Source organism: Rattus norvegicus, chromosome 13 (genome assembly GCF_036323735.1).
Source record: "Rattus norvegicus strain BN/NHsdMcwi chromosome 13, GRCr8, whole genome shotgun sequence".
Taxonomy (NCBI): domain Eukaryota; kingdom Metazoa; phylum Chordata; class Mammalia; order Rodentia; family Muridae; genus Rattus; species Rattus norvegicus.
In genome coordinates, this window is record NC_086031.1 from 70156273 (window position 1) to 70176921 (window position 20649).

The 20649-nt window shown below is 43.3% G+C and overlaps 1 long non-coding RNA gene across 2 annotated transcripts in view; it reads left to right on the forward strand.

Moving 5' to 3' along the window:
• Positions 1-15154: 15154 nt before the first annotated feature.
• LOC102553685 (uncharacterized) overlaps positions 15155-20649 on the forward strand; it is a 29408-nt gene continuing 23913 nt past the window's right edge. Inside the window, exon 1 of one of the 2 annotated variants that reach the window (XR_595513.4) lies at positions 15155-16280. This is a non-coding gene — a long non-coding RNA (uncharacterized LOC102553685). The remainder of the gene's footprint in view (positions 16281-20649) is intronic. The other variant, XR_001840872.3, reaches the window with a different exon arrangement.

Sequence of the window (20649 nt, forward strand, 5' to 3'; positions counted from 1 at the left end):
TCTGCTCTCACATAGCAAGTTCATTCTCTGCTGTACCTCGGGCCCAGCCTTGGCTATACTAAACTGTCTCAAAAAAAAAAAAAAGAAACAAAAACAAACAAGGAAATAAGAGTGCAGGGTTAAGTGACTCACCTGGGGAGTGAGCAAAATGACAAGCCAGGTTCTGAATCAAGAGTGCTGTCTGTATGATCCACATCACTCCCTCAGGCTCTTCACTGTCCACCGCATCATCTCTACCCTGCACACCTGCCGGCTTCCCATACCTTCACATCTCAGTGGAAATATCTCATCTTTCCAGGTCAGACCTCCTTTTCCACATCTTATGTCTTCCTTCCCTTCCCTTATTGTTACTTACAATGCGTCTTCTAGCAACTTTGGGAGTTCCATGAGTCCAAAGCCTTGTCCGCTGTATTCGCAGTCACATCCAGACTTCTTGACATATAATAGGTAAGTATTTTCCGATTAAATTAAAGGACAGATAATATTATCAATTACCTCAAAGCACTGCTGTGTATCTAGGACACATAACACAGTCTCTGGACCAGAATATAGACCTTATAAGCATTTATTTGATATTATGTTCAGTTAATGGCATGAAATCTAGTTTGAGTAATAAGGAGGGTCTGATTCGTTGCTGTAGCAAGCAAAGAGAGTTGCACAATAAAGGGGATTATTAACAGTACATAATCTTACAAAGGCAAATATTAGCATTTCAAAATGCCTCCTTCCGAGCCCAAGATGGTTTTGGATTTTCATTTAAGTACCAGGTTCAACTTCATTATTGCAGACTTCAGCAAAGTGTAATTGGTGTGCTCAGGGGATCTGGGCATCGTGGGAGCCGTGAACTAATGACCCAGCTGTGAGACACAGATCAATTGTGGTGCACTTGGGTTAGCACACACAGCCATGCCCCACTCAAAAAAGGGTCTGGCTATTTTAAAACCTAATCTCTACGAGCACAATTGAAGATTTCCTATTCCTATCTGCTTTGGAAAAAGTAAACAATTTATTATCCTCAAAGGGCTTCCTGGGTACAGGCTTGATCCTTTTAAAAGGATACATCTGGACACTCTAAATTCATTACAATTCTAGACTTGAATGCTACCTGCTACTTTTTTTGCTCTTCTCTGAGCACAGTGGTGCCAGAGAGTCTAGAGGCAGCTGCCCGGCTTGCCAGGTTCAAATCAGCATTTCTCTCGGGCTGTGCTTTGGCCAACCACAGCAACAGCAGGCTCAGCCTTCAAGGAGCGTAAACCTGTCACCTTTGAGTGACCCTCAATGGGAAAATTTGAAGAAAAAGAGGATGACTTCCAGGGAAACCGGCAGACCCACCACCTGCACAAACACGTACCTAAGTGGCTTGCTGGAGGTGTCCTCTGGGAAGGGATGTGGGAAAGCTGAGGAATTGTCAACATGTGGAGTCAAGTCACTGCACCGGACCCCTGCCAGAACCACAGCCTTAGCTGTCAGAAACCACCAGCATCAGACAGCTGCTTTATTCCACAGTGTTCTGTAAAATCATGTCCCCGCCGACTAAAGGGTAATGGTTGTCCAAGACTTTTGTCATAGGATCAGCATCTTTGGTCCTGTTTTCCCACCACAGGAGGCATCTCCTTTTTTACAACATTCTGATCTCTGGCGAGCTCTTAATTATATTTGCCGCCAAGAACCAGTTAATGAAGGGGATATTTCATGGCCTCTAGCAGAAACCTCAGATTCAGCAACCAAGACACTGAAAGCCCTGACCTCAAGGCAATCCCCACGCCAGTCTCCTGCCTGATGCATATTTCAAAGGTTTCCAGATTTTAAAGCATGGATTATCTTTGCAAATGAAAAATTCAACAAGCAAAAGCAGTTAGTGCAGGTTAGTACAGCTCCAGTGCCTTCCAAAAAGGTTTCTCAGGGTAACCAGAGACAGCCTTTCAAATAAAAATAGAAACAATTATGCACTATTTTTTCATAATTCTCTGTTAACTCTGCTGCCGTGTGTAGTGTATATTGATTCCCACCTAAGCTTTCTTGACATTGTGACAAGCATATATCAACCTATTGAAAAAAATTAAGCATATTGATAAAATATTTAGTAGCTTCAGGAACATTCAATACCCAGCCACCTCCCTGAATTCGTTGGTTGTCTTTGTCTAACGAGGGTCTTTCGAGGCAATAGTTATTTAAGCTTAAGTCAAAAGAAAGTCTTATTCTTCCAAGTATTTCAAATCTCCCATTTATCAGGACAATAACTTAACCAGAATGTAAGCAAAACTGTTCTATCTTTACCACTAAACACATACCGGATTTATGAATGTTATATGACACCTCTACATTAACAATTTCATTGGTATTAAGATTAACCCTAGATTAAGTTAAGCAAAGATACCAAAAAAATGGTATAATGCAAACTGGGGTCAATTCGTCCCCCATGGGCCTTAAAAATACATATAATATCCATTTTCACTTCAACAGGGATAAAGCTGTCATTTGTCGCTCCCTTAGAAGGAAGATTAAAAAAAAAAATCATGCATCAAACCAAACTCTCAAAGTCTTCTATGGGCTTGATCCCAAAGAAAAGAAAGAAAATGAAGGGGGGGTGGAGGTGTGTGCCCCCAAATCTGGTTTTAAAAGGCCAATGGTGCAATACATTCGAGGTCTAATCCAACTTTATGACAACTTTTCTGTGTGACCATCACTTCATCCAGGAAACAAGGACATTAGTCCATGCATCTGACAAGAATGCACAGTTTCTATGTCAGAAACAGTATCTGAACACATGAAAATAGAGACTATAAAAATCCTACTAGTTTGTTCTGCACATTAAATGACAAGTTGCAATGGGTCAGTATTTTTTTTTTTCACCTTTACAGAACAAACCCATTTGCTGTAGGGAAATGAGAGCGTATTATAATGCTTCTAGTGCCTTCTAACAATCTCTGCAGTAACAGATAGGAGCGAGTTTAAGTCCGGGTGCACCCGTTTCTGACTCCCGCCATGGTGTTCCCTGTTACCGGGTGCACCCGTTTCTGACTTCCGGCATGGTGTTCCCTGTTACCGGGTGCACCCGTTTCTGACTCCCGCCATGGTGTTCCCTGTTACCGGGTGCACCCGTTTCTGACTCCCGCCATGGTGTTCCCTGTTACCGGGTGCACCCGTTTCTGACTTCCGGCCTGGTGTTTTCCGTTACTTCCCCCCTGCCGTACTTCTATCATAATCTCATAAGCATTTCTATTTCTCAGCTTTTCCTTTAAAATAAGATTCTGTTTATCAAATCGCAATGGAACCCTTCGAGTGAAGAAAAAACAAAAACAAAGAAACAAAAGGAGACAAAACAATACAAACCCCCACATCCGCTCTTGCCTCTGACAAACCCTGACCTGGGTGCTTTGAGAACATCCAGACATGGCTAAAAATGGAACAGCTTTTTATTGGGTCTCAATGGACTTATACTTCTCTGGACCTGTCAAAATGTTAAATAATAAATTGTTATCTCTGAAGAGATTCCTCCTTGCCCAAGATACAGTTAGAAAATCTGCTCCAGATGAGTCACTTAACTGGAATAATTTTCCTTTGGATTACCAGAGTCATTAGCGACAAAAAAAAAAAAAAAAAAAAAAAAAAAAAAAGTGAGTAATTTTCCATGTAGCTAGGATTTAATATCTCAGATGCTTCCCTTGCCTTTTGTATCACAAGGCAGTTTATTTAAAAATACAGGCACAGCCCCCTTCTCTGCTTCTCCATGGCCCTTCCTCTTTAACAACTAAAGGCAGGCTCATCAGAGTGTCAGCCAGCACAGTGCCCCTTGTGCTTGTGTGTCATCATCCTGAGCTAGGAACCGCAAATCTAAAAGAGCCACACAGCCTTCCTCCTGTCACTCTAGCCTTTTAAGAATGAATACGGGGACAACAATAACAACAGCCATTAACGGCAATCAGAATCGCCATGTGAACCATGCAGAGGTACAACCTCTGTAGCTATGTGGAGCGGCAGCCAGATAGCCTCCCACACGTTCACTGTTGTTAGCTGGGGGTAGGGAGGGGGAGAGAATGTGGCTTAGGCTCTAAGAGGGGGAGGAAGGGAGGAGGCGAAGCAGGGCAGGAGTTAGAAGCTTGTGTTTGACAGGAGTATTCCAACTGAGAAAATCATTTCTCACCCGCAGTAAGAAGCAGGTGTAACGCAGAAGCAGAGTGGAGAGTGTGGGTGACCTCTGCCAGAAATTACAAGGCCATCGGGACATTCTTCAGGAGGGGCAATGCCCTGCATGGCAACCTCCAGCTTATTATCATCTTTTCTTTTTTTCTTTTTGTAAAAGGAGACAGTTTTTAAAAGTGCACGACTAATATTTTCTACCATTCGCTTGTCTTGTTATTGTATATTGCATGGATACTCTTCAAGGAAAATTTGATCAATATATTAGATTCCTGGCAGGAAGATGCTATCAGACAATGCATGTATGCCTTGACACAGCTCAATTTCCATCTATCCAAGAGGGTATTGATTTTTCGCTCACAGAAGCACACACACACATACAAAGAGGGCTTAGGGAGGATGGGGGCTGGGCAGGCCCTTATTCAAGAACATATAACTCTGCCATTCCCCGAATGCATTCAAAACACCCTCTGGCTTGGTGACTTAATATCTGGATGATCTATATAAACTCCTCACATCGGGAATAAATCAATGTCTGATGAACAAAACCAGTAATTCCAATGTGCATTCTGAATGCTAAGAACTGTATCTGAATCGGGGACATTTCAGGGAATGAGGCTTTCATCGAAATCCTGATGCAAAATGCCTTCCTGAAGCCACATCCTCCTGACACAATACGGAATTAGTCCTATATCACTGGATCACAGCCTTTTTACCCAGCAGCTGCGGGCATGTAAACACCTCCTTCATGTTTCTGTCTCTTTCACCTCCTTGTTCAAATCTGTCTCTTTCTAACGTACACTATTATGACAGCAGCTTAAGCCTCTCACAGAGTCTGTCCTATTGTTCCCCTTCTGGATTCCGGCTGTGGCTATACTTCCTAAGCCCTCTATGGGAGGATGAGGTTGTGGGACCATTCCTTATCAATGAGTTGTAAGCAGGCATTACCTACGTCATTCCCAACTTCATCATCAATGGCCAGTTGAGAGACCATCTAGAAATCTCTTCTCTTTCCTTTGCCAGGGCAACTAGCAGTTTTCAAGATGGCAGTTGCTCCATCGGCCTGGGAACCTGAGTGATTCTGACGAGAGTTTATACGCCACGCGTGGGACTCCCTGGGTGGGGACACCAGCAGTAGTGTTTCCATGAAGACCTCAGAAGCAGGGAAGTACATGGAAACAGGGTGGGGTGAGGGCATGAGGGAGTTGGGAAAGATGCGCCCAGCCTCTAAAGGGACCGCCTGCCGGAAGTTACACACTTGAAATTCCCCAGCGCTGTCTCTCTTAGTCTAAAACTGGGGAGAATGATCGCCCTCCTCCCACGATGTAGGTTCCATCTTAAACGTTCATAGATATTTTCTTCAAATCTCATGGTTGCTAAAGTTTATACAAGTTTAAACCAGAGGTGGTTGAAAAGTATTTTGTCCCACACCCGCGGATCCCGGCCCGCAGCAGCTCTCTGCTCCCAGACCCGGTGAGAGAGAGACCCAACCGCCTGGTCAGGTGGGCACTCCTGAGGCTGCAGAGCGGAAGAGACCACCAACCCTGCTCACCCCTGCCCACATCCCTGGCCCAAGAGGAAACTGTATAAGGCCTCTGGGCTCCCGTGGGGGAGGGCCCAGGAGCGGCAGGACTTCTGCGCCTGAGACACCGCCGGAACCTGAAAGAAACAGACCGGATAAACAGTTCTCTGCACCCAAATCCCGTGGGAGGGAGAGCTAAACCTTCAGAGAGGCAGACAAGCCTGGGAAACCAGAAGAGACTGCTCCCTGCACACACATCTCGGACGCCAGAGGAAAAAGCCAAAGACCATCTGGAACCCTGGTGCACTGAAGCTCCCGGAAGGGGCGGCACAGGTCTCCCTGGTTGCTGCCGCTGCAGAGAGCCCCTGGGCAGCACCCCACGAGCGAACCTGAGCCTCGGGACCACAGGTAAGACCAAATTTTCTGCTGCAAGAAAGCTGCCTGGTGAGCTTGGGACACGGAAGCAGAATTTCTCTAGGAGGCACGGTCTGTGTTTACCGGAAGTCCCACACCCGCGGATCCCGGCCCGCAGCAGCTCTCTGCTCCCAGACCCGGTGAGAGAGAGACCCAACCGCCTGGTCAGGTGGGCACTCCTGAGGCTGCAGAGCGGAAGAGACCACCAACCCTGCTCACCCCTGCCCACATCCCTGGCCCAAGAGGAAACTGTATAAGGCCTCTGGGCTCCCGTGGGGGAGGGCCCAGGAGCGGCAGGACTTCTGCGCCTGAGACACCGCCGGAACCTGAAAGAAACAGACCGGATAAATAGTTCTCTGCACCCAAATCCCGTGGGAGGGAGAGCTAAACCTTCAGAGAGGCAGACAAGCCTGGGAAACCAGAAGAGACTGCTCCCTGCACACACATCTCGGACGCCAGAGGAAAAAGCCAAAGACCATCTGGAACCCTGGTGCACTGAAGCTCCCGGAAGGGGCGGCACAGGTCTTCCTGGTTGCTGCCGCTGCAGAGAGCCCCTGGGCGGCACCCCACGAGCGAACCTGAGCCTCGGGACCACAGGTAAGACCAAATTTTCTGCTGCAAGAAAGCTGCCTGGTGAACTCAAGACACAGGCCCACAGGAACAGCTGAAGACCTGTAGAGAGGAAAAACTACACGCCGGAAAGCAGAACACACTGTCCCCATAACTGACTGAAAGAGAGGAAAACAGGTCTACAGCACTCCTGACACACAGGCTTATAGGTCAGTCTAGCCACTGTCAGAAATAGCAGAACAAAGTAACACTAGAGATAATCTGATGGCGAGAGGCAAGCGCAGGAACCCAAGCAACAGAAACCAAGACTGCATGCCATCATCGGAGCCCAATTCTCCCGCCAAAACAAACATGGAATATCCAAACACACCAGAAAAGCAAGATCTAGTTTCAAAATCATATTTGATCATGATGCTGGAGGACTTCAAGAAAGACATGAACACACTTAGGGAAACACAGGAAATCATTAATAAACAAGTAGAGGCCTACAGAGAGGAATGGCAAAAATCCCTGAAAGAATTCCAGGAAAACACAATCAAACAGATGAAGGAATTAAAAACGGAAATAGAAGCAATCAAGAAAGAACACATGGAAACAACCCTGGATATAGAAAACCAAAAGAAGAGACAAGGAGCTGTAGATACAAGCTTCACCAACAGAATACAAGAGATGGAAGAGAGAATCTCAGGAGCAGAAGATTCCATAGAAATCATTGACTCAACTGTCAAAGATAATGTAAAGCGGAAAAAGCTACTGGTCCAAAACATACAGGAAATCCAGGACTCAATGAGAAGATCAAACCTAAGGATAATAGGTATAGAAGAGAGTGAAGACTCCCAGCTCAAAGGACCAGTAAATATCTTCAACAAAATCATAGAAGAAAACTTCCCTAACCTAAAAAAAGAGATACCCATAGGCATACAAGAAGCCTACAGAACTCCAAATAGATTGGACCAGAAAAGAAACACCTCCCGTCACATAATTGTCAAAACACCAAACGCACAAAATAAAGAAAGAATATTAAAAGCAGTAAGGGAAAAAGGTCAAGTAACATATAAAGGGAGACCTATCAGAATCACACCAGACTTCTCGCCAGAAACTATGAAGGCCAGAAGATCCTGGACTGATGTCATACAGACCCTAAGAGAACACAAATGCCAGCCCAGGTTACTGTATCCAGCAAAACTCTCAATTATCATTGATGGAGAAACCAAGATATTCCATGACAAAACCAAATTTACACAATATCTTTCTACAAATCCAGCACTACAAAGGATAATAAATGGTAAAGCCCAACATAAGGAGGCAAGCTATACCCTAGAAGAAGCAAGAAACTAATCGTCTTGGCAACAAAACAAAGAGAATGAAAGCACACAAACATAACCTCACATCCAAATATGAATATAAAGGGAAACAATAATCACTATTCCTTAATATCTCTCAATATCAATGGCCTCAACTCCCCAATAAAAAGACATAGATTAACAAACTGGATACGCAACGAGGACCCTGCATTCTGCTGCCTACAGGAAACACACCTCAGAGACAAAGACAGACACTACCTCAGAGTGAAAGGCTGGAAAACAACTTTCCAAGCAAATGGTCAGAAGAAGCAAGCTGGAGTAGCCATTCTAATATCAAATAAAATCAATTTCCAACTAAAAGTCATCAAAAAAGATAAGGAAGGACACTTCATATTCATCAAAGGAAAAATCCACCAAGATGAACTCTCAATCCTAAATATCTATGCCCCAAATACAAGGGCACCTACATACGTAAAAGAAACCTTACTAAAGCTCAAAACACACATTGCACCTCACACAATAATAGTGGGAGATTTCAACACCCCACTCTCATCAATGGACAGATCATGGAAACAGAAATTAAACAGTGATGTCGACAGACTAAGAGAAGTCATGAGCCAAATGGACTTAACGGATATTTATAGAACATTCTATCCTAAAGCAAAAGGATATACCTTCTTCTCAGCTCCTCATGGTACTTTCTCCAAAATTGACCATATAATTGGTCAAAAAACGGGCCTCAACAGGTACAGAAAGATAGAAATAATCCCATGCGTGCTATCGGACCACCACGGCCTAAAACTGGTCTTCAATAACAATAAGGGAAGAATGCCCACATATACGTGGAAATTGAACAATGCTCTACTCAATGATAACCTGGTCAAGGAAGAAATAAAGAAAGAAATTAAAAACTTTTTAGAATTTAATGAAAATGAAGATACAACATACTCAAACTTATGGGACACAATGAAAGCTGTGCTAAGAGGAAAACTCATAGCGCTGAGTGCCTGCAGAAAGAAACAGGAAAGAGCATATGTCAGCAGCTTGACAGCACACCTAAAAGCTCTAGAACAAAAAGAAGCAAATACACCCAGGAGGAGTAGAAGGCAGGAAATAATCAAACTCAGAGCTGAAATCAACCAAGTAGAAACAAAAAGGACCATAGAAAGAATCAACAGGACCAAAAGTTGGTTCTTTGAGAAAATCAACAAGATAGATAAACCCTTAGCCAGACTAACGAGAGGACACAGAGAGTGCGTCCAAATTAACAAAATCAGAAATGAAAAGGGAGACATAACTACAGATTCAGAGGAAATTCAAAAAATCATCAGATCTTACTATAAAAACCTATATTCAACAAAATTTGAAAATCTTCAGGAAATGGACAATTTCCTAGACAGATATCAGGTGTCAAAGTTAAATCAGGAACAGATAAACCAGTTAAACAACCCCATAACTCCTAAGGAAATAGAAGCAGTCATTAAAGGTCTCCCAACCAAAAAGAGCCCAGGTCCAGATGGGTTTAGTGCAGAATTCTATCAAACCTTCATAGAAGACCTCATACCAATATTATCCAAACTATTCCACAAAATTGAAACAGATGGAGCCCTACCGAATTCCTTCTACGAATCTACAATTACTCTTATACCTAAACCACACAAAGACACAACAAAGAAAGAGAACTTCAGACCAATTTCCCTTATGAATATCGACGCAAAAATACTCAATAAAATTCTGGCAAACCGAATTCAAGAGCACATCAAAACAATCATCCACCATGATCAAGTAGGCTTCATCCCAGGCATGCAGGGATGGTTTAATATACGGAAAACCATCAACGTGATCCATTATATAAACAAACTGAAAGAACAGAACCACATGATCATTTCATTAGATGCTGAGAAAGCATTTGACAAAATTCAACACCCCTTCATGATAAAAGTCCTGGAAAGAATAGGAATTCAAGGCCCATACCTAAACATAGTAAAAGCCATATACAGCAAACCAGTTGCTAACATTAAACTAAATGGAGAGAAACTTGAAGCAATCCCACTAAAATCAGGGACTAGACAAGGCTGCCCACTCTCTCCCTACTTATTCAATATAGTTCTTGAAGTTCTAGCCAGAGCAATCAGACAACAAAAGGAGATCAAAGGGATACAGATCGGAAAAGAAGAGGTCAAAATATCACTATTTGCAGATGATATGATAGTATATTTAAGTGATCCCAAAAGTTCCACCAGAGAACTACTAAAGCTGATAAACAACTTCAGCAAAGTGGCTGGGTATAAAATTAACTCAAATAAATCAGTTGCCTTCCTCTATACAAAAGAGAAACAAGCCGAGAAAGAAATTAGGGAAACGACACCCTTCATAATAGACCCAAATAATATAAAGTACCTCGGTGTGACTTTAACCAAGCAAGTAAAAGATCTGTACAATAAGAACTTCAAGACACTGAAGAAAGAAATTGAAGAAGACCTCAGAAGATGGAAAGATCTCCCATGCTCATGGATTGGCAGGATTAATATAGTAAAAATGGCCATTTTACCAAAAGCAATCTACAGATTCAATGCAATCCCCATCAAAATACCAATCCAATTCTTCAAAGAGTTAGACAGAACAATTTGCAAATTCATCTGGAATAACAAAAAACCCAGGATAGCTAAAGCTATCCTCAACAATAAAAGGACTTCAGGGGGAATCACTATCCCTGAACTCAAGCAGTATTACAGAGCAATAGTGATAAAAACTGCATGGTATTGGTACAGAGACAGACAGATAGACCAATGGAATAGAATTGAAGACCCAGAAATGAACCCACACACCTATGGTCACTTGATTTTTGACAAAGGAGCCAAAACCATCCAATGGAAAAAAGATAGCATTTTCAGCAAATGGTGCTGGTTCAACTGGAGGGCAACATGTAGAAGAATGCAGATCGATCCATGCTTATCACCCTGTACAAAGCTTAAGTCGAAGTGGATCAAGGACCTCCACATCAAACCAGACACACTCAAACTAATAGAAGAAAAACTAGGGAAGCATCTGGAACACATGGGCACTGGAAAAAATTTCCTGAACAAAACACCAATGGCTTATGCTCTAAGATCAAGAATTGACAAATGGGATCTCATAAAACTGCAAAGCTTCTGTAAGGCAAAGGACACTGTGGTTAGGACAAAACGGCAACCAACAGATTGGGAAAAGATCTTTACCAACCCTACAACAGATAGAGGCCTTATATCCAAAATATACAAAGAACTCAAGAAGTTAGACCGCAGGGAAACAAATAACCCTATTAAAAAATGGGGTTCAGAGCTAAACAAAGAATTCACAGCTGAGGAATGCCGAATGGCTGAGAAACACCTAAAGAAATGTTCAACATCTTTAGTCATAAGGGAAATGCAAATCAAAACAACCCTGAGATTTCACCTCACACCAGTGCGATTGGCTAAGATCAAAAACTCAGGTGACAGCAGATGCTGGCGAGGTTGTGGAGAAAGAGGAACACTCCTCCATTGTTGGTGGGATTGCAGACTGGTAAAACCATTCTGGAAATCAGTCTGGAGGTTCCTCAGAAAATTGGACATTGAACTGCCTGAGGATCCAGCTATACCTCTCTTGGGCATATACCCAAAAGATGCCTCAACATATAAAAGAGACACGTGCTCCACTATGTTCATCGCAGCCTTATTTATAATAGCCAGAAAATGGAAAGAACCCAGATGCCCTTCAACAGATGAATGGATACAGAAAATGTGGTACATCTACACAATGGAATACTACTCAGCTATCAAAAACAACGAGTTTATGAAATTCGTAGGCAAATGGTTGGAACTGGAAAATATCATCCTGAGTGAACTAACCCAATCACAGAAAGACATACATGGTATGCACTCATTGATAAGTGGCTATTAGCCCAAATGCTTGAATTACCCTAGATCCCTAGAACAAAGGAAACTCAAGACGGATGATCAAAATGTGAATGCTTCACTCCTTCTTTAAATGAGGAAAAAGAATACCCTTGGCAGGGAAGGGAGAGGCAAAGATTAAAACAGAGACTGAAGGAACACCCATTCAGAGCCTGTCCCACATTTGGCCCATACATATACAGCCACCCAATTAGACAAGATGGATGAAGCAAAGAAGTGCAGACCGACAGGAGCCGGATGTAGATCGCTCCTGAGAGACACAGCCAGAATACAGCAAATACAGAGGCGAATGCCAGCAGCAAACCACTGAACTGAGAATAGGTCCCCTATTGAAGGAATCAGAGAAAGAACTGGAAGAGCTTGAAGGGGCTCGAGACCCCAAAAGTACAACAATGCCAAGCAACCAGAGCTTCCAGGGACTAAGCCACTACCTAAAGACTATACATGGACTGACCCTGGACTCTGACCCCATAGGTAGCAATGAATATCCTAGTAAGAGCACCAGTGGAAGGGGAAGCCCTGGGTCCTGCTAAGACTGAACCCCCAGTGAACTAGTCTATGGGGGGAGGGCGGCAATGGTGGGAGGGTTGGGAGGGGAACACCCATAAGGAAGGGGAGGGGGGAGGGGGATGTTTGCCTGGAAACCGGGAAAGGGAATAACACTCGAAATGTATATAAGAAATACTCAAGTTAATAAAAAAAAAAAAAAAAAAAAAAAGAAAAGTATTTTGTAAACCAAAAAAAAAAAAAATTTTTTTTGATCCAGTGATTTTCAATCAAAATGCTATATATCCATCCATGTGATGGTTTGCATATGTTTGACCCAGGGAGTGGCACTGTTAGGAGGTGTGGCCTTGTTGGAGGAAGTGTGTCACTGTGGGGTTGGCTTGGAGACCCTTCTCCTAGCTGCCTGAGGATGCTCCGTCTGTTCCTGGCTTCCTTAGGGTAGAACTCAGCTCCTCCTGCACCATGCCTGCCTGGTTGCTGCCATGTTCCCGCCTTGATAATGGACTGAACTTCTGAACCTGTAGGCCAGCCCCAAGTAAATGTTGTCCTTTATAAAACTTGCATTGGTCATAGTGTCTGTTCACAGCAATAAAACCCTCACTAAGACAATCCACATACTCAAATGTAGGCCTATGAGGAGTCTAAACAATAATTTCGATTTTGCAAATTTCACCATTATGATAGTGTAATATTGACAGATTCAGCTAGGTGAACTGTGGTTTGGATGAGCATAAATGTCGAGTGTAGTAGGTTTGCAGATATCTGTACGTCTCAAACGATGCTGTCAATGCTTTCTTTACTTGTGCCAGCGTAAGATATAAGCGATGTCAGAAGAGAAGACTCTAATACAGAAATAGGATGAGAGTTTCAGAAATGTTCACAGTATCTAGAACACAAGAAACCTTTACAACTACGGAATATAAGCCAGGCAGTGGTGATGCACGCCTTTAATCTCAGCACTCTGAGGGCAGAGGCAGGTGGATATCTATAAAGTTGAGACCAGCTTGGTTTACAGTGTAAGCCCCAAGGCATCCAGGACTATACAGAGAAACCCTGTCTCAAGAAACAAACAAAAAGAAAAAGGGAAAAAAATTAATGCACACAGTATACATGACATTTCAAATAATTAAGGAGAAATGGATTAGAAAAACTGGCTATTTACATAGAAAAAAATCAGTTAAATGTTGCAGTAAAAATAAAAAATAGGCGGAACTGGTACCCACAGGGTCTCACTCGGCCCGGTCCCCGTGAGCCCCGTGGTCCAGCTATTTCTCTCCCAGCCGCTTTCACACATTGTCCCTTTGGCGGGTTGTTACCACGCCTGACACACATATCACATTCTGCGGGCCATTCTAGCATGGCGCCACACCACACTAGCCCCAGGCATTCTGTAGCCTAGCAGAACTGAGCTTCCAGAACTGAGACAGGTTGTCTCTCTGCCCACCGGGAACTTTGCTCACATCTCCTATAGCCCAGTAAAGTCAGAGCTCTAGAAACTTGTAGTTTAACAATTAAAGTCATATGTTAAATTCTCAAACTGTAATACATCCGCAGAATAAATTCACTACCAATTAATAAAGATAGAAACCACCCACCTAGACAAGATAAAATTGACCTAGACCGCCTGGATCAGAATCCTCCTCCTCCTCTGTTTCCATCTATCTTCCTTTTTTGAGCTCCTCCTCCTCTCTCCTTCCTAGAGCTTTCCCCGCCTAACCTTCTTTCTCATCCAATGATAGGCTTCACCTTACCCTGGACCTGCCTTGCTGCATAATGACATCATCCTACAGTTAAATTCTAACCTTAACACAAAAACAAACTCCCACTAGATTACAAAGACAAATTTAAAAAGTTATAGAAATATCAGGAAAAATACAGTATAGTTTTGTATTTATTTTTTAAAATTTATTCTACGTGTGTGTGCACTCGAGAAGGCCAGAAGAGGGTGTTAGATTCCCCCAAAGCTAGAGTTACAAGCAGTTGTGATCCATCTGACCTGGATGCTGGGAATATAACTGAGTGAAAAGACTTTTAAAATATGTACTGAAATGTTATTAACAAAAAAGTTTGCCTGAGTCATGGAATTTTCATAGAAGGAGAAATAAATATATCAAAAGACACAACCTCAGGAGTAATTAGAGAAATAGAAAGCTTAGCAGCAAGGGACTGGAACCATGGCTCCATTGGTAAAGTGTATGCTATATATGCAAGAGAACTTAAGTTCAAAACTCCAGAACACTCATAAAAACGAAGAGCCGAGGTTCTGTATGCAATCCCAGTACTAAGGTAAGGAAAGGGAGGACAGAGACAGGTTCATTCCTGGAGCTCATTGGACAGTCAGGCAGAGATAGGTACATCCCTGGAGCTCATTGGACAGTCGGCCTAGCCACTTGGTGAGCTCTAAGTTCAGTAAAAATGTAGACAGCAATGGAACAAGACATCAACCTCTAGTCTCCACACATATGTGTACACACATGCAAGGGACCTGCACACATACCTGCACAGTCCCACACAAACACCCACATGCATGTAACACCCACATCACACACACACACACACACACACACACACACACACACACACCACACACTTGGACGTATAGCAACAAGATACTATTCTTATCTATGAGGCAGATAAAATCATAAAACCTTAACGGTTTCCATAATTGACTAAGCTGTGGGGAAAGAGACATTTTTCTTCTTCCTTCTGTTATATATTGAATGATTATTATTATCCTTCAAAATCATACGTACGAACACTTGACTTCAAATCCTATTTCTAGGAACCTAACCTGTAGAAATATTTATGTCTAATACTAACATGTGGATATGCATCATGTATAAAGTCCCATGTAATGGCTCTGTTTACATTAACCAACCGTGGGAGCCAAGTTCTATTCACGGCTCATTTTCTAGATGAGCAAACAGGCAGAGACTCAGTGAGTCACTTAGTTAACAGAACCATGAAGCCACACCGGAACGACTCAAGTACAAAATGCTCCTTATTGTACCGTCTCCCTCAAATAAATGTGCACGAGCGTTTACTGCCTTATTACTATAACAAGTAAAAAAAATTATACAACAAATTATCACGGAACACTAAAACACTATACAGGATTCAAAAGAATGAAACCCAAAGAATTTAAAGTACACAATGTCATAGTAGCATCATTCATAAAAACGAAAACTGGAATCAGCGCAAATGTCCTCTAATTAAGGAATGGGTAAAAAAAAAATAATGGTACGTGTGATGGATGTTAGTCAGCTGTAAGAAGGAATGAAGTTATTATTCTATGCTACAACATGGATGAGTCCCACAAACATGCAAACTGAAAATAGTCACACGCAAAAGCCCGCACATTTCCTTGCCGTGTTTGTAGGAGATGCCCACAAAAGGCAGATCAAAAACAAAAACAAAAACAAAAACAAAAAACAAAAAACAGTCGAGTTTATTAGTTGTGAGTTGAGAGCCGGGACAAACAACTAACAGATACAAGGAGTATTTCATTTTATTGTCAACTCGACTGTGGGGTGGGGGTGGTGGTGATACCACAGCCGTTTCATCCAATCATGGCATCATCCTATGGCCAATTCTAGAATAGAGACCTCCTTGGCCCGGTAACCATGGTAACATAATAAACAGAACGATACAGCTATGGTAGAGAAGAGTCACAGGAAACTCACCCACCTTTTCTCCCCACCACCACTCCCCTCCCCACTACTTGCAAATGATTTTGGGAGGCAGCAGACTATGTAGGAAGTGGCAGGTTCACTGAAGGTGGGATTTCAGGATGCAGCTTCCGTGAGGTCCGCGATGGGCGGGCTGGGACGTCGTGAAGATGCAGCTGTTACCCACACTCCTGTATGTAAGCCCTCACCCACACTCCAAGTAAGCCCACCAAATGCGTTGGTTTGTCATATCTGCCGTTCTTGGGTGAACAGAAGCTTGTTCACATCGCCCCAGAAGAAGTTATCACAGCACTGGGGTAAGGGGTTCTCTCTGGCCTCCCTGTTCCTCTAGCTTAGTGAAGGCACACTGTAGGACATCTAGCTCTCCAGTTTTGTGAGCTGATTCCTGTAATTCCCCCTTACCTACCTATATTTACCCACAAAACTGTATTTATCTTATAGCTTTTCTTTCTCTGGAAAAATGCAATACATACCATGCTGCTTCTGCTGTTTTAGCGTGCATGCGTGCGTGCGTGCATGCGTGTTGTGTTGAAGTGTTCTGGAATTAGTGTGGTGACTGAACAGTGTACTAAAAGCCATTGAATTGTGCATTTGAAAATGAATCTTATGCAATATCTTAATTTTAAAAATAATCAGTACCTGGGTATAGTGGCACATACCTCAATCCTCCCAGAACTCAGGAGACAGAGACAGAGGATTTCTGAGTTTTGAGGCCAGTTATGTCTACACGGCAAGTCCCAGAACAGCCAGGACTACATAGAGACCCTGTCTCAAAAAAACAAAAACAGACAGGCAGTGGTGGCACACAACTTTAATCCCAGCACTTGGGATACAGAGGCGGGCAGATCTGCAAGTTCAAGGCCAGCCTACTCTACAGAGTGAGTTCTAGGACAGCCAGGGCTACACAGAGAAAGCCTGTTTTGAAAAAAAAAAAAAAAAGATAATAAACAAACAGAAACAAAGAAAACTGTAACTGCATGCTGATACAAAAACATAGTAAATGAAGCAAGCAAGCCTCCAGACAACATGAACAGCACCCCTCCCCCCTATGAAACAAAAAAGAAAGATGTGCTTGTAAATGCCTAGGAGAAACTCGAGGAGAGCACGCTCTGGTTCACTAACGGAAGTTTCTACTAGAAAGAAACATGCATTTGGGAAACTCAACACTTTACACTCTAAACTCCTGTTTTGAATTTCTTTACAGTAAGAAATGTATCACTTTCATAATTTCAGAGTCAACAAAACGAAAACAAAAGCATTTCAACATAAATAAGTGAGTGAATATACAAACTGGAAATAAAGCCTAGGCAAGCTTCCAGACAGGGATGGGAAAGGACTTGCAGCTTAGGAAACGGCTCCCGGCCCAACTCTGCCTTAAGGACCTCTGTGTTTTCAGAAAAGCCATCTGGCATCTCTCATCCACAGTTTCCTTGTCTGTCAAAGGAGGGCACGGGACCAAATGGCCACACTGGGATGCTCTCTGCTGAAGGATCTGTGGATTCCACAGGCCTTTCTCCTTCCTTGTTTTGTTGCCAAGGTTACTGGCAGCTCCATTCTTTCAGAACATATTTTAGACAAGACATCAAATATGGCCATGAATTTACACGTATTCCAAGACCATAACCTTAAGGGAAAAGATCACCAATCTCATTGCTCAGCTGCCTGTGTAATTGTGACCCTTTCTGCTATATCCATTAGCCATTACACACCCGGACCGTATGGCTTACATGGGCTGTATGGCTAATTAGAGGAAGAAAATTCTTGGACAATAAGATAATTGGCCAGACAGCTCAATTTTTTTTTGGTTGTTGTTTAATACACTGAAATTTCATTTTCGAAAGCATGTTATCCTGAAATAATTTATTTTGCTTTCATCATGGGCATAACCTCTAAGCTGGCTTTTCATTAAATTCTGCTGGCCCTGGACAGACGAAGAAGATTTTTAATAGAAGGAAAGAGAGGGAAGAGGAATTGCCCTGGGGATTCTGGGATGCAAAGGAGGAGGGGGTCGATGAAATATCTTACCTGAATGAACACACATGGACGAGAGGATGAAGGACACTTCTCGTCCCTTCTCCATCAGTTGGCCAGCTCTGCTCTGCCTAATGGTCAGCCTGCTGAGGCGCACAGTGGAGACTGTGCATAACTGAAGAGTCAGGAAAGGATCCTCCAGGAGCTGCGGTTCCCCCTCCAACAGCTGGATCAACATCCTCAAGCGCACTACAGATGCTCAGCTCGGAGAGCGTCAGCATCCTGTCCCATCTCTTCCTCCAGGGGCAGTGAGAGAAACACAGTAGAGAGAACACAGAGGCTGCAGCCTGTAACTTCTGAGCTCAGATCCTGTCTCTGCCTAACTATGGTTTCTGTGTGATCCTATAAAACTTACCGAAAACAAAAAACCCTTAACCAGTATTGACATGAAAGTTAAACGTGAGCAGAAAGCCTATAGCCCTTGAGCCATTGAAGACCATGAGGAAGAAGCATGCTTGCTTTCTGTCTCTGAATGCCTGAACTGAGCCTCAAGACCCAGGCTTGTTTCTGAGAGTAGCAACCATCTTTTTTCTTACTAATACAGTGAGAATACTGTTTCCCCCTTCTGCTTTTTTAATCAAGGACTCCTCAAGTTTGCATCCCCCCCACGCCGGGGGTGGGGGGGTGTCACAAATCAGTTAGCCATCTATCAGGAAGTGTCACTGCATCAAGCTTTTTAAACATGGAGTGGTGGTTTGAATATGCTTGGCCCATGGGAAGTGGCATTATTAAAATGTGTGGCCTTATTAGAGAAGGTGTAGCCTTTTTAGAGGAACTGTGTCACTGCGGGGTGAGCTTTTGAGGCTCCTATGCTCAGGCTCTGCCCAGTGAGGAATGAGAATCTCCTCTTGGCTACCCTCTGATCAAGATGTAGAACTCTCAGCAATTCCAGCCCGGTGTCTGTCTGACAGCTGCCATGCTTCCTGTCATGATGATAATGGACTGAACCTCTGAAAGTGAAAGCCAGCCCCAATGAAATGTTTGCCTTTGTAAGAGTTGCCTTGGTCTTGGTGTCTCTTCACAGCAATGAAACCCTTAGTAAGACATACATTCTGAGAATCGAACTCTGGTCCTCATTTGTGTGTGGCAAGCACTTTATATATTGAGCTATCTTCCTAGCCCTTCCCCTCCCCCTGCCTCCTTTCAAGCAATAAGCACCTCCTTGGTCTTTTGCTCATCACTTTCCCGTGTTGCTCATTAACTCAGAAGCCAGGTCAGTCTGGATCGAATGGGTCTTATATGTTTGAGTTGTTCCCAGATCGTATGCCTGACCACTCAGTATACAAGATATGGTATGTCACTCACTGGAAGACATGCCAGGTTCAACAGAATATACATATAACACTGTCAAAACTATGACCATTACGTGATAGTGATATGTTACATATGATCTATCCTGACCATCGGAGTAGCCATAGACATGGGCATTCAATCACCCAAGGGAGAAGGAAGTCATAAATTCTGGTAAGCAAATACTCTTGTATCCAGTTCATCATGCAATAGATAGCAAAAAGGATCCGTTGAATTCACTGAGTTTAGCGTGTAGGGAAACGTTGGGCCTGTGGCAGGCACAGGAGTGTCTTTTTTAAGGAAGGTTTGTGGACAGTCAAGGGAAGTAAGCAGGATCCCTTCAGTTCTGGCGCCTTTCCCTGGTGGGGAAGCACAGTATTTCTAAGAGGAGGATGTGGGGTTTCCCCCAAACAGGGCACCCTTGTATAGAGTAATACTTTGCCCCAGAAGAGTGGCAGCAGCTCTGCCTTCAGTCCCTGGGCATTTTCAGACACTTCATTCTAAGGGTTCAGCCGGGTCACGGAATAACACTCAGCAGTTACTCTTCCAGGCAGGTCATGGGCCAGCATCCAGAGTCTTGCTGCAGAACAGCTGACACGGATTTAACCTGCTGGAGCTTGTTAATGGCTTGGCCAGTGCATGCCAATTGAGTCAAACTTTAGCGTTCGAAGCTTGGCCTATGCAATAACATCCCATGTTCGTCCATGTGACAGAGAGACCAGGAAACCCATATACTTCGCCTCCATTAGGGGAGGAACAGCTGAGTCATGAGAACCATGGAAATTTCCAGTTATAGCAGGAAACAGGCTGGGTCTAGATTTGAGCTTAATTGGAATGGAATTGGTTATGCAGCGAGTAAGGATTCAATCATGTAAAATAACATTTCCTGCATATCATATACTATTTGTTCAGATTCATGTATGTGGCATGCAGGGCACCTGCTTCCTTTCATACGACACAGAGGTGAGTTGCAAGGACATTAAGGACCCTTTCACGTGGACCCTTGCAGAGTCCTGAGGTCAGTGTTGCAGTGTGATTTATCTTGTGTGCCTGGCCTTTTCCTTAAAGGATCCCCAGTTGCTAGTCAACTGGCCCTTTAAGAGGGTTGGGGAGCTCAGTGGTAGAGCGCTTGCCTGGGTTCGGTCCCCAGCTCCGAAATAAAAAAAAAAAAAAGAATTATTAGCTGTTAGAATGGCTTGGCCTTGTGACCTTCAGAGTTGGTTGCCTCTTGGATTTCTGGGAACACG